This window comes from Coturnix japonica, chromosome 30 (assembly GCF_054131305.1).
Source record: "Coturnix japonica strain WE chromosome 30, WE-NBRP24, whole genome shotgun sequence".
Classification (NCBI taxonomy): domain Eukaryota; kingdom Metazoa; phylum Chordata; class Aves; order Galliformes; family Phasianidae; genus Coturnix; species Coturnix japonica.
Genome location: NC_140692.1, coordinates 6,783,163 through 6,797,432, shown reverse-complemented (window position 1 = coordinate 6,797,432; position 14,270 = coordinate 6,783,163). Strand labels below are relative to the sequence as shown.

General features: G+C 47.4%; 1 long non-coding RNA gene across 1 annotated transcript; it reads right to left on the bottom strand.

The window, feature by feature from the left end:
• Positions 1-3,490: 3,490 nt before the first annotated feature.
• On the bottom strand, positions 3,491-13,894 carry LOC146755837 (uncharacterized). Its single transcript, XR_014937896.1, has 3 exons — positions 13,829-13,894; positions 4,671-4,745; positions 3,491-3,759 (listed from the first exon to the last, which is right to left on the bottom strand). It is a non-coding gene; the product is annotated as an uncharacterized LOC146755837 (long non-coding RNA).
• Positions 13,895-14,270: the final 376 nt, after the last annotated feature.

Below are 14,270 nucleotides of genomic sequence, written 5' to 3'. Positions count from 1 at the left end.
AGGCAAATAGGATCAGTTATAGGATTATATTTAGAATAAGAGGGATTAATGCATGTAATTTTGATGCAAAATAATGAACCAGACAAATGTGAGGAGCAAAGGGGGAATGGCAGAGGAGCAGTGAAAGCAAACCAAGATCATAGAGGGTACATACAGATGTGGCCGAGTAGACGGAAGGGAGGAAAGTAGATGAGAAATTTACTGAGGGTCATAACAAAATGAGACTTTTACAAGAGGTGGTAAAGTCCTGTGCTCCAGTTTTGGCTTCTATTGACTCCATATGAAGATGAAGGCAGTGAAATGTCTCTGATAGGCACAGCAGGTCTCCCATTGGCATGAGGGGTTCCCTTGTTGTGAGGGAAAGGTTTGCGATCAAAGAGTTTGCCTGCCTGAATTCTTTTGAACTCATCTGTTGCCTGTAGCCTTGCCAAATTAGGCAACACCATGGTTAGCCTGTGCAGGCAGTTCTACCCCACTGTCAGAAGCTTCTTATGAATGAGATCAGAGACAAAAATTTCAGTAGGTCTTCTCACAACAAAGTGGGAACCCTAAACAGAGCCTATAGCACTGGGGAGGCAAGAATTCTGGCTCATGTGAGGGCTGAGCCCCATAATTTGCCAGACTGGACATACTGTAACTCTAAACCCATTTCCAGATTAATTACACAAAATCTGCAAACCACTGTAAAATCATTTTCATCTGCAGAAAATATATTATGGTATTTCCTCTTCTTCTCAGATTCAGTGAAAGCAAATTTTCACATTCTCCTCTGAACAGACATTGCCAGGAAAACACTTTTGAATGTGATGTGTGTTATTCTCCCATAATTCAATCCTGTACTCTGAATGCCACAAGTGTCTCTGTTATTTTGTCTTTCATTAGGCTGCGAACTCAGATCAGGAACAGTGTCTCCCCATGCACTTGCAAAGTACCAGGAAAACCAATGACTGTGTGCTGTGAATGATGAATGTGAAGCTCACTTGACCGCAGACAGTGTAGGCCAAGGGCAGTTCTAAAAAACAACTGCCTGATGAAATACTTGTGTTTCTTTGTGACGCTGAGTTCAAAATGCTGTATAAGAACCAACAGCTTGAAAGAAAATAAATATTTCTATTCTTCATTTGCTTCAGGTTTAGGAGAGGGTGACCCAAGACTTCAATTAGGGTTACATCTATTCCAGAGTGAAGAACGAGCAAAGCAAATAAGCAGGCAGGCCTGGGAACAGACTTCTCAGAATGATGCAAAGATGATACACAAAAAACTTACAGGAACAATGTGTCCTAAGACACCTTCTATTTCTATGAATGTAGATCAAGTATAATAATGTGAGATTTTTAAATGAGTTAGTCTGATGGAGACCTTTATATTGCACATCTTTACTTCCATATTCCTTGCTCTCGGATTTCTGGTTATATACTGCTGGTTAAATGCTGCTAGCATTCTTCTTCTTGATATTTCTCTGGCTTGAATAACTTCTGCCATTACAGAATCAGTCTTGTCTGGAATAGAGGAGTCCTATTTCTATGATTTCACTATGTGTCTTTATGAAAGAAACATGTACCAGTCTTCAATTTGTTTTTGTTTCAATCTATATAGGACTTTCAGGACCCATTCCCAGATACAAATATTTGAGATTTTCAGTTCTGAATATCCTGTCTCAAAATACCCTGCAATATTAACTTAAAATTCCGTGCTTCAGTAGGAAGCCTCATAAATACCTGAATTAACTGAATACTTATAGAAAGCTGATACATGCAAAACTCATCCTATGAATTACACAAATGTTACCTAAAAGTGATCCTCACATGGTGCTTTCCCAGATTTTTACATGTATGTTACCAGTGCATCCAATGATGTGATTTACGTTGGAATGGTTTTATTGGTCAGTTTTTGCAACTTTGGTCTTTTTTCTTGATCAAAGAATTTCCATTCTTCTCCACTAGAAAACAGACACATGAAGACTGCTTCAGTGTCCTAAAGATGTATTGAATCGAGCTAACACAGTATTTTCTGGGTAAACTAAGCACGTGAAAAGTGATCTTGCTTTTTTATTTAAAATTAGACAAATGCTCATGAGCTCTGGGTCTGCTTCCAAGTTGAAGAGAAATAGTTTTATTGATTTTAGTGCTCTCGATAAATTAGGAACGTGCTGAGAAAAATGCTCCGCTCCCATGAGTTTGGAATTTATTTTCAAACTGAAGGGAATGTTTGCTGTGTTTACTGTGGTATTCAGGCACTGGGTTCCTTTCATCTTTCTCAAGATGCAGCTATATACAACTAGAGGATGCAAAGACTGTGAAGCATTTGTTGCTTTGTTTGTTTTGTTTTTGCATATACTGAAGGTTTTATTTCATCACCCACTTTCATGGAAGAATAATTCAGAATTAGTTCAAAGTAAAGGAGGCCTGAACTCCTTCCTTCCTCTAGCTCAGCAGAAACCAACATTTTTGGAAGATTTGCAGAGGAAGGAGCGCAATGAAAAATGATCCCACTGAGTCTGGAGTCCAACCTGTCATTGATGCAATCCACACAAAAAATCAAAGCCAACCTTCCACAGACATTCTTTGACTGAGATGAGCACCACATGCAGATTGAGGAGCAGACCTCGGTGATTACATTGCTCTGGTTGTGATAAAAGAAGGCAGCACTGGGAGGGATTCCCTCTGCTGGTCCTGGGGGGCCACAGTGATTCTTAGAAGGTCATCCTGCCTCTCTGGTCTGGGCTTGAGAGTGAAGGAGAGCAGTGTTGTGTAGATGAGCAAATCTATCTCATTTACCATTTCATGTTTTGAGAATGAATGAAAACAACTGAAAATCTGTCTCCACAACATTCTCATATAAATTATTTATATCAGGATTGTTTTCAGCCCATAGAGACTGCAAAGCAGTAAAGGTTCATCCGATCCCACAGGGATGGGCTGGCTGCTCTGATGGGGCACTGCCTGAGCTCAGCTCCATGCTCCCCCAGCAGCCCGTGCAGGCAGGCAGCAGCCAGTGCCTGCAGTCCATGCAGCCCCAGCACAGCACAGCCGGCGCACAGAAGGCTCAGCAGGTGCCGTTTCCCCCTCCTCCTCCTCCCAGCTCAGCACCCCGCAGTTGTCTCCACCAACTCTCCCGTGCAGCGTTAATGTGAGGGAAAACTGTGGCATCACCATGGTGCAACTCTGACTTCCCCTCATCCCTGATCAGTTCTCAGACAGGTGTCAAAAGAAACATGATTTCAGGAAAAAAGGGCATTAAGATGTCAGTATAGAGACAAACTCAACTTAGACTGTGAGCACATCTGTATATTCTTGATTATCTTTTTAAGAAAACTAAAAGAAATATTCCTGAGTGCTCCACTGGAAATAGTCAGCAAATAAGATTCAGTGTTCATGGAAGAAACCTCTATTATCTCTGAAACAAGTTAGCATAGCACGGGCAGTCAGCAGCCAGTGCTGCATTTACACACTTAGAATGAGAAAAGGAAAACCTGAAATTTCACACAGCATTGAAAAGAAAACTATTTTTGATATCTTAAGGCAGATGCTGGGTCGTGGTCTGATGTGTTGTGGTTCAGAAATAAAATAGGTCTTTAAAAGGAACAACAGCTCTCTTTTCTCTGGAGGAGAAGTTCAGTGAATCCTTTCAATTTCCAAAGGCGTAGAGGTCAGACTGCCCCGTGCCCTCACTGTGTGCTTTCTGCATGAGGCTGAGATGACTTGTGTGATCTCATAGGCATGGGCTGCTTTAAAGACTGCTTTATGCAGTACATTCTGCCTGGAAAAGCAAACTTACTTTTAGTATTCCTTCACACATGATTTTGCACAGACGGCTTCCCAGGGAGTTGAACTCAGCCTGCGCTGTGAATGGTTTGAAAAATGTCTATTATTTAAAAGTTTCGTTGTTAGAACTAAACCCGAACTGTTAAGAAGGAGCCTCAGCCACAACCAAGAACAAGTTCAAACTCAACAAAAAGAATTGCTGGCCATCTCTCCCGTTCTTGTCTTTTAAAGCTACAATAACAACAGAAAAACAATAAAACACTTTCCAAGCTTGGGAGCACTTTAGCATCAGTCTTGCTGACAGGAGCACCTTCCTCAATTATATTTTCATCATCAGAGAAACTATGAGCCCACTGTAACTGGATAAAAGCCCTTCAAAATGAGAGCTTCCTTCAGTGTCTCACTCCCAATCAGAGGTGCTTCCACGTGGCAGCCTCCAGACCTCACAGTTTATAACAACACAATGACACTTAATGACATTTCTCATCGCATTTCTGTCTCACATGGGGAGTGCACCACTGGAGGGGATGCACTAGGCCATGTGTGAACTGACTGGAGAAGAACTGGAAATACGTCATCACTGTTTTGTTTAGAAAAGTACTTCTGACAAAAAATCACAGGTTTTTTGTGACTTCATAGAAAGATTTCTTTCAAAAATATGAAGTAAGACCTGCATAAAAACTTGAACAAGATAAGCATGATTTTCAGGTTAGTGAAAATCAAGCACATTAATAGACAGCTCCTGGTTTCTGCATACAGAGCTGATTTTCTCTCCGTTGTCTCACTTGAGGGAAATTGAGCAATAAATGATGGGAACCAGTGGAGAGCATCCTCCTTCCAGGGCTGCAAACTACATTTGTCTCAGTTGTGCACACAGTCTGCATTCACACTGTGGTGAGTGCTCACCTGTGAGTGTGCAGTTCAAGTGCTTGTCCGGATTTATTTCTTGGTTGTTAATGAGTATTCAGTTTAGTTGTTTACCTGAAATGCAAAAAGTAGAGATTGGAAGTTTATTGTCATGTGCAAAATTATTGAGGGTGCACTGGATAGATGCATAATGCAAGGGGCTTTGACTGGTTTGCCTACAGAGGAACCCACATTGGTGATTCTCTGAGCAGCAGCAGCAAAGCCTCACATGTGGAGGCTGACCAGATTGCAGAAGGGGAACAGGATACAAACAGTTTGAGGAGCTGCTTCACTGACATTTCCAACACTGTTTTGGTAAAGGCCTTCGCTAAGCACAGTGACCTGAGATAAGCACAGAGTCAAGTTTAACATGCCTGAGAGGAGGATCTGGAGAGGAGGATGTCAGAAGTGCTCCAGTGTTACCATGATGACTGGCTTCCCACTTGCCCCCCATTGTAGTTGCACTGCTTGGCACTGGAAGGCACCAGCCTGGAGCTCCGGCTGCAAGGCTCCGCCAAATGCAGGAAACAACAGACACCCAGAGACTGGTGAAGTACAGAAATCTGAATGCTGAATTCGGATTCAGGAAAGAATAGGTCCTGTTTCACTGGGTTACACAGCTTCTGTTGGTTAATAATATTTATTGATATCCTTGTTACCGGAAACAGAGAAGAAGAGCGATTATCTTCTGTGGAGAAACCTACTCTAGGGAACCTGCTGTAGCAGGGGATTTGGTCTAGGGGATCTCGTGAGGTTCAAATGACTTCCAACCCTGTTGATCTGGGATCTCCCCTGGCTTCAGGAGGTGACTCTGGCCTTACCTCCCAGAAGTCAATACAGCCATGGCTGGGAGCCTTGTGCTGCAGGCAGCAAGGTATGCAGGTGAAGCACAGCTGGTCTGACAGCTGCCATCACGCTCCTGTCTTACAGGGCTGTCTCCTTACCTACCAGACCACTCTGTGCCTGCAGGGCTGCCTTGGTTCAACACCCACAGGCTCCCAGCCAAGCCTTTCTCTGTTGGCCTTTGAGAAATATTCCTGCCTCGTGCACATGTGATTTTGCAACATGGGTGATGTATTAGGCGGCACGAACTCACGGGATGTAACGCGATAGGCCTCCCCGTGCTCGGTAATGTATATGTATGAGGCTGAAATTGGAGCCCTATATAAGGGTCTCACACGGTTCATTAAACGCCATTTTACAGCTCACCATATTGGTGTGATCAGCATGTAACTTGGTCATGGGGCCGTCAGATGCACATTCTCAATGATGGACCTAGTTCTTTAGGTTACCTTACACAAGGCAACAATTGGTGCCCCGTGTGAGGCCGTCCTGAGAGTGAGTGTGCGACGGCTAACCGCGAGACGGACGCGAATCCTACGGTTAGATCCCGTGGAAGCGCCGGAGGGGCGATATATTGACTGCAGCTACTGATTATCCTGCGGTGAGACCGTGGAAGACCGTGGGACTTTGGGCCCGGGTATATATACAAAGGGTGCGAGGACGTACGGTGTCGAGCACCAGAAAAAACATGGATTCCGTCACAAAGGTACTATTACGGGTTTGTAAAACCCACTGCGGTAGGAATGCTCCTTCTAAGAAGGAGATTGTTGCTGTTATTACTTTTTTGCAGGAAGCGGAGCTTTCACCCTCCCCTTGTAATTTGCTCGATTCGGAGCGGTGGGAATCTTTCACCGCTGCCCTGCTCCTAAGAGCAACAAACGATTATAAGGCGGAGGAGTTAAAAACCTGGGTTTTGGTCCTGGGTGCGCTTAAAGCGGCTAAGGAGGAGAAAAAGATCCAGGCAGTCGCGAATGGGGTTTTTGGGGTGGGTTCCGGGACGTCTGGGGTCCCGGAGGGTGCGGAGGAACCGCTCCCTTGCGGCGACTCCGTACCCAAGATGGCGCCGACCACGCCGGCCGTTTTCACAATGGCCATGGCGGCGCCCGAAACAACTCCGGAAGGGATGGCGGAAGTTGCCTCATCTGGGGAGGCGCCGCCATATTATCCCCGCCTATACCCCTGTTTGCAGAGCTTTCGTTCACCTGAGGGGGGTGGGTCCTGTCCGAGGGAGGGAGAGTCATGGGGGGAGGCGCGCCGTGGAGGCGTTAAGCCACCCCTAGACCCGCCCCCGGAGGAGGGACCTCATTCCCCGAAAGGGGAGGAACGAAAGGTACTGCCTGCCCCTACCCCTTTGGTTTCGCCTCCCGAGGAGGGGGAGGAGAAAGGGGAGGAACAAAAGGTACTGCCTGCCTTCACCCCGTCGGTTTCGTCTCCCGCGAAGGGGGAGGAGAAAGGGGAGGAACGGAAGGAATTGCCTGTCCCCACCCAGTCGGTCGTGGTTCCCCGGAGGAGGGGGGAGAAGTGGGAGGAGCGAGAGATATCGGGTAAGCCCACTGATTGGACTGACATTTGCGATACGATGCGAGAGGTGGGGCTCAAGGAGCGGGACTGGGCGGTGTTCCCAATTGTAGTCAAACAGGAGGGACCAGTTTGGGTACCTTTGGAAGCAAAAGCAGTTGCTCGGTTTATAGAGGCGATTGACAAAAAGGGATTGAGATCCCCGATGACAATGAGTGCCTTTGAGGCTCTCGTAGCCCCAGGTCCCCTACTCCCATATGATATTGAAAGCCTTATGAGAGTAGCCCTCGAACCAGTACAGTTTACTGTGTGGAAGGAGGAGTGGATAATACAACTCAAAGCTGTTTTAGCACAGGCTGCGCGCGATCCACAGCATCCAGCAAATGGGAAGGAGGGAGATCCAAAAACTGATTTAATGAGGCTTTCAGGTTCATCTGCGGATTTGGCTGGATCTGCAGAGAGGCAGCTTAGGGACCTCCGCCCAGGAGAGCTGCTTGCCACCACGGGGGCGGCTACCTCTGCTTTTATACGCTTTATAAGAAAAGCAGAGCCTGTAGCCCCGTGGTCAGAGATTATGCAGGGTCCCTCAGAGTCATTCTCTGAGTTTGCCAATCGATTGATACGGGCAGTAGAAGGATCGGAACTGCCTAAGGAAGCGCTGACTTCTGTTATAAAGGATTGCCTGAAGCAAAAGGCTCATAAAGAGATTAAGGATATCATTCGAGCGGCTCCTGAAGATCTTGAGACTCCTGGTGAAATTATTAAGTATGTACTGGACAAACAACAAACAACGCCGTTGTCCAGTGAAGGGCTAGCAAGCGCATGGCTTTCTGTTATGGCCATACAAAATGATCGAAAAAATGGCCCTTGCTTTAAGTGTGGCCAGACTGGCCATTACAAGACGCAGTGTACAGCTAAAGAAGAGGGGCATAGGAGTAGAGAAAAGTGCCAGGCCTGTGGCAAGCTGGGTCATGAGGCCCGACAGTGCCGGAAATATGTTATCATGCCGCAGGGAAACGATTTTGGGAGGGCACCTCAGGCCCTGGGTCCCTCCCACAATCAAGCAGTTGGGCCTACCATCCCATCGAATTCGTTCAGGGGGAGAGGCCAGACCTCTCGCCCACAGTGGCGCTAACTATGGACCTCAGCAAGCGCCCCATAGTCAAGATAATCTTGACATATATGGGACAATTGCCTTACAAAAAGATTCCTCGCTCCATCCTTATCACCGCCCTGCTTGATTCCGGAGCGGATGTTACGGTAATAGCAGAAAGGGACTGGCCACCAGCTTGGCCAGTTCTTGCCTTGACGAATTCCATCTCTGGGGTTGGAGGTACAGTGTCAGCTGGCGAGTCAGCGGAACAGGTGGAAATCGCCCTTGTCAATAGGGATGACTCCATAGACAAACCTGTACTGATCGAACCTATGATTGGGTCTGTTCCAGGCACAATTTTGGGCCGAGACTTCCTTGACGCCTTAGGGGTTCGCATGACAAATTTATGGTAAGGGCCACTGTCTACCAATTGGCAATAAAACACGCCATTCCTTTGCGCTGGAAGCAGGATGCTCGTCCTGTTTGGGTAGATCAGTGGCCTCTTCCTTATAAAAAATTAACAGCGCTCAAGGAGTTGGTTTCACGAGAACTCCTTTTAGGTCATTTGGAACCCTCTCTTAGTTCTTGGAACACTCCTGTTTTTGTCATTCGAAAATCATCAGGCTCATTTCGGCTGTTACATGACCTCCGCATGGTTAACGCTCAGCTCATCCTCTTTGGTCCGGTGCAGCAGGGCAGCCCTCTACTATCAGCTGTACCTGAGGGTTGGCCTTTGGTGGTTATCGATCTTAAAGATTGTTTCTTTTCCATTCCTTTGGCAGTCCAGGATCGAGAGGCCTTTGCCTTTACTGTACCCACCGTTAATAACCAAGGGCCTGCTGAGAGGTACCATTGGAAGGTACTCCCTCAGGGTATGGCATGCTCCCCCACAATTTGCCAACTTGTTGTGGGCAAGCTAATTGAGCCAGTCCGAGCAATGCTACCTGCTTGTCGAGTTGCTCACTATATGGATGACCTGTTGCTTGCGGCTCCTAGTGAGGTTCAATTACACGACTTGGAAAGGCGGGTGGTTGAAGCTCTCACCACGGCGGGTTTTACTATTTCCCAAGAAAAGATTCAAAAGGGGCCAGGGATTGAATTTTTGGGTTACCGTTTTGGACCCACAATGGTAGCACCCCAAGGCTTGGATATTAAACCCCACATTAGGACTTTGTGGGATGTCCAGAAGCTGGTGGGGGCTATCCAGTGGGTGCGCAATGCCCTTGGCATACCTCCGCGTATTATGAAACCATTTTATGACCAGCTGAAAGGATCGGACCCCAGAGAGGAGAGAGCGTGGACACAAGAGATGGACTCGGCCTGGCAGGAAATCTTGCAGGCTTGCTCCTCCAATGCTCTTGCTCGATGGAGCCCTGATCAACCCCTGGAGGGGGCAGTTACCAAGTGCCAAGATGGGGCGGTGGGGATTCTCGGACATACTCTGGGTTCCCGGCCACGTCCGCTCTGGTGGCTGTTCTCTGTACAGCCAGCGAGAGCATTCACCTCCTGGCTTGAGCAGCTATCCTCTTTGCTTCAAAAAATCAGGCTCGCTGCTGTGAGGGCATTGGGAAAAGAGCCAGATGTTATATACATACCAAGTGCCTTTAGAAATGTTAACCCTTTACCTGATGCCATTCTACTTGCTTTGCAAGGTTTCGGTGGTAAAATCTTCTACTCAGACTCACTGCCAATCTATGATCTTGCAAAACCCCTTCAGATTTCATTAAAACTCAGGGTATTTGACAAACCGATGAAGGGACCAACTGTATTTACAGACGCTTCTTCTGCCACAGGCCAGGGAGCAGTGGTTTGGCAGAATTCATCTAAAAAATGGGAGCACAAGCTGATAACAGATAAAACGGTCAGTGTTCAGGTGCTTGAAGCCAGGGCTGTAGCAATAGCCTTACGCTTGTGGCCAGAAATTCCATGTAATGTGGTCACCGATTCAGCCTTTGTGGCAAAGTTGTTGCTTCGCATGGGCAATGAGGGTGTGCCTAGCACTGAGATTGCTTTTCTGTTGGAGGAGGCTCTGGCCTTCCGATCTGCACCTGTGGCTATTCTTCATGTCCGCAGTCATTCGGAGGTACCGGGGTTCTTTACAACTGGGAATGCGATGGCTGACCGGGTTGCTGGTGGACAGGTGTTCACCCTTCAGAAAGCACGTGACTTACACTCCACTCTGCACATTGGAGCACGAGCTTTGTCACGAACATGCTCCATTCCTTTATCTGCAGCCCGAGACGTGGTTCAAACGTGTCCGCATTGTAATTCAGCACCTGTGTTGGGGGCGGGAGTTAACCCTCGGGGGCTCTCTCCTCTAGATATTTGGCAGACTGACTTCACTTTCGAACAACGCATGGCACCAAAGCAAAGCAATGGTTGGCGGTCACAATTGACACATCATCGACAATCATCATAGCCACCCAGCATGCGCGTGCTAACTCTCCTGCAGCTCAGCAACACTGGGCCACTGCCATTGCGGCCCTCGGTTTGCCACAACACATCAAGACTGATAATGGCTCGTGTTTCATCTCGCGGTCTACACAAGATTGGCTTGAACGGTGGGGAATATCTCACTCTACAGGCATCCCTGGGAATTCCCAGGGACAAGCAATTGTGGAGAGGGCCAACCGTCTCTTGAAGGACAAGATACGTGTCCTTGGGGAGGGGGATGGTCACAAAGGCAGGATCCCACTAGCTCAGCAGGCTGAAGTATTGGCACGAGCACTTTATGCAGTCAACCATTTTGAGCGAGGAGAGAGTAAGCACACCCCAATACAGAGACACTGGAGACCAACAATCATTGATGAGGGGCCACCGGTAAAGATAAAAAGGGATGATGGTACCTGGGAATCAGGGTGGTCTGTTTTAGTTTGGGGCAGAGGTTATGCTGCTGTAAAAGACAGAGAATCGGGGAGAATTTTATGGGTCCCGTCAAGAAAGATAAAGCCTGATACGACGATCACCCATAGGGGTGATCTAGGAGAAACAAAAAACTAATAGAAAGCTGAGTACTTTCTTTTCAGGCATGGTTGATGGGAACCCGCCAGCCGCAACCGCGAAGTGACTCTTCAGAAAAAGGAAAAAGAACAGATAAAGAACTGCTGCTAGTAGCAACGAGAAGGACATCTGTTGTATCACTTGCTGTGTGTCTTTGTGTAATTGCATTCATTACCAGGGGAGAGGGTACTCACTTAACATCACAACCAGAAAATATTTGGGTTACATGGTCTAATCGAACTGGGCAGAAAGATTTCTGCCTTAGCCTGCAGTCAGCCACATCACCGTTTAGAACATGCCTTATAGGTGTACCCAGGTGGGACCCAAGGGAGTTCAACGGATATGTGCATAAGAACAACTGCAAGAGAGATGCAGTGGACAAAGTTTTCTTTATGAAAGCATTTGAGTCTAAATTCACTGACTGGGCCAGAATGTCTGCATGTTTTATTAGATCCTTGAACACCTCCTTGCCCTGGGATCCACCAGAGTTGCAGCTTCTTGGATCCCAATCGGTTGGTAACGTAACATGGAATAAGAACTCTCAAAAGTGGGAACGCCCGGTTAGATGTTTGTATTTTTCGGGTTTTAGGACACCGGGTCAACTGTCCAATCGCAGGGTATGGGAAGGCCTACTCGGGAATGGGGCACCATTCTCGGGAACAACTGGGTCGGAACCCTTTACTTTACTTAACCCCATTCAATTTGACATATATAGCTTGTCAGGGGCATATTGTGGTTTCTCAGCTGAAAGGGTGGAGGGATTCTCCCATCCCTGCTCCGGGGATGGCTCCAAGAATGGATTTGCAGACCAATGCATAAAGCAGGGTGGGAGGTGGCTCTCTTACAATCAGAAGTATGTGGTACGTCATCCTAACGGGTCCACCTATAATCTCTCATGCTACTGGGGCCCTGACGATCTGGCATGTTCTGGTTGTTGTTCTCGAAAGGAACCTTTAGCTGGGGAAGGAATAAACTGCAATGGTACAGCCAAGGCCCTTCCTAAGGACATATTTTTGATATGTGGGGATAGAGCTTGGCAAGGGATACCAAAGAATCCAGTTGGGGGGCCGTGTTATTTGGGAAAGCTGACATTGTTGGCTCCCAATCACACTGCAATGATAAGTGTTATGAAAAAGATCGATCGAGCTCGACGCCAGAAAAGGTCAATAAAAACATTGGACCAGGATTGTAGTGATGAGGTTCCGCTGTGGGGTCCCACAGCTAGAATCTTTGCATCCGTCTTGGCTCCGGGAGTAGCTTCAGCCCAGGCCCTAAGAGAAATTGAGAGATTGGCATGCTGGTCCGTGAAGCAAGCTAATGTCACCACAGCAGTCCTGTCGGAACTCCTGATGGACGTTAACAACATCAGACACGCTGTTCTTCAAAATAGAGCTGCAATTGACTTTCTGCTGCTTGCTCAAGGGCACGGGTGCAAGGACTTTGAAGGGATGTGTTGTTTCAATCTGAGCGACCACAGCGATTCGATACATAGGAAGTTGGAATGGATGCAAGAACACACGAAGAAGATCGCAATAGATGATGCATTCGGAAGCTGGTTAGAGGGACTGTTTGGTAATCTGGGCCCATGGCTTAAGCAGTTTCTCAAAGTATTAATCATAGGTATTTTATTCTTTTTAGCTTTAATGATTTGCTTACCTTGTTTGTTTCAGTGTGTCCAGGGTTGTTTACAGCGTATGATAGAAAGAATGTTTAATGAAAAAATGGAGTACCAACGGGTATATGATAAACTTTGAGAAGAAGAAGGAACTGTATAAACCCAAGATGCCTTGGATATAATCATTAGAAAACTACTGATGTTATTAGATATTGCACTACCTACCTCTGTAGCTTGTCTACCTCACTTTTTAGATAACTTATTAAGTTTAAATTATAGAGACTAACATTTTTATATTAGGATTAAGGATTAGCGTTCGGGATGTAACGGGGCATACTTTATCGAGCATGGAGAGGGGGAAATGATGTATTAGGCGGCACGAACTCACGGGATGTAACGCGATAGGCCTCCCCGTGCTCGGTAATGCATATGTATGAGGCTGAAATTGGAGCCCTATATAAGGGTCTCACACGGTTCATTAAACGCCATTTTACAGCTCACCATATTGGTGTGATCAGCGTGTAACTTGGTCATGGGGCCGTCAGATGCACATTCTCAATGATGGACGTAGTTCTTTAGGTTACCTTACACAAGGCAACACATGGGGTAGACAGCAGTTGCTCCTGCTGTTTTCTCTACAGCATAAGCTCACCCAAAGGAGCCAGAGCCCATGCAGCTGAAGAGGCTGCTGCACATGTGGGCATCCTAATCATCATTGTTAGAGCCCCTTTGAGCTGCTTGGATCGAGCCATCTGGCCTTTTGCTCAGAGGACGTTCAGACCACCGGTGGCTGAGGGAGCAATCAGCAAAGGGCTGTGTGATGTCAGGTGCTGAGACTTTGACATGACCGGCACTGATCTTCAGCTTTGTTCCCTCTGTGGCATTTCAGCACTAAAATGAGTTTCTGCATATGCTGCAAATTCTTATGTTTCCTCAGGAGCAGTAGTTTTGATTTTCCATTTCTGTCCAAATGATTTTCCAGGGACAGTGTGTTTGGAACATAACCTGTGGGGTGGCACATGAGGAGCACAGCATCCATGGGAAATACCACCCCATTTTATTTTAAAGAAAGGCCCGGGCAGCTCCCACCTGCTTAGTAAAGAGCGTCCCCAGGAGCTCTGTCCAGAGATATGCCTCCAAATTGAGGCAGTGCCGTGGCTCAGTGGCCATGTGCCCACCCTGGGCAGCTGAGAAGGGTGGAGTCGGGCAGCCCATTTGTGACATCAGCAGGAATGCATTGCATCACAATGCAGGGGATGGGTTTAGGGCCACAGGCAGGCAGCGCTGCTGCATTTTTGACCTGGGCCAATGGTGAGTGCAGCAGCAGGGGAAGGTCGGGCTGGACGAGGGATGTGGTGCAAACAGCGGCCCCTGTGGGAGCACCACGGGCAGTGCTTGGAACTGTCCCTGCCAGCGCTGGCCTCGGTCCCTGCTGCCACCCAGCTCCCTCGTACCCACTGCTCCTACCTGAGCACAGGGCCATGCGGCTCCTGGCCCCGCTCCCTCCCAGCCCCACTGAGCCCCTCTCTCC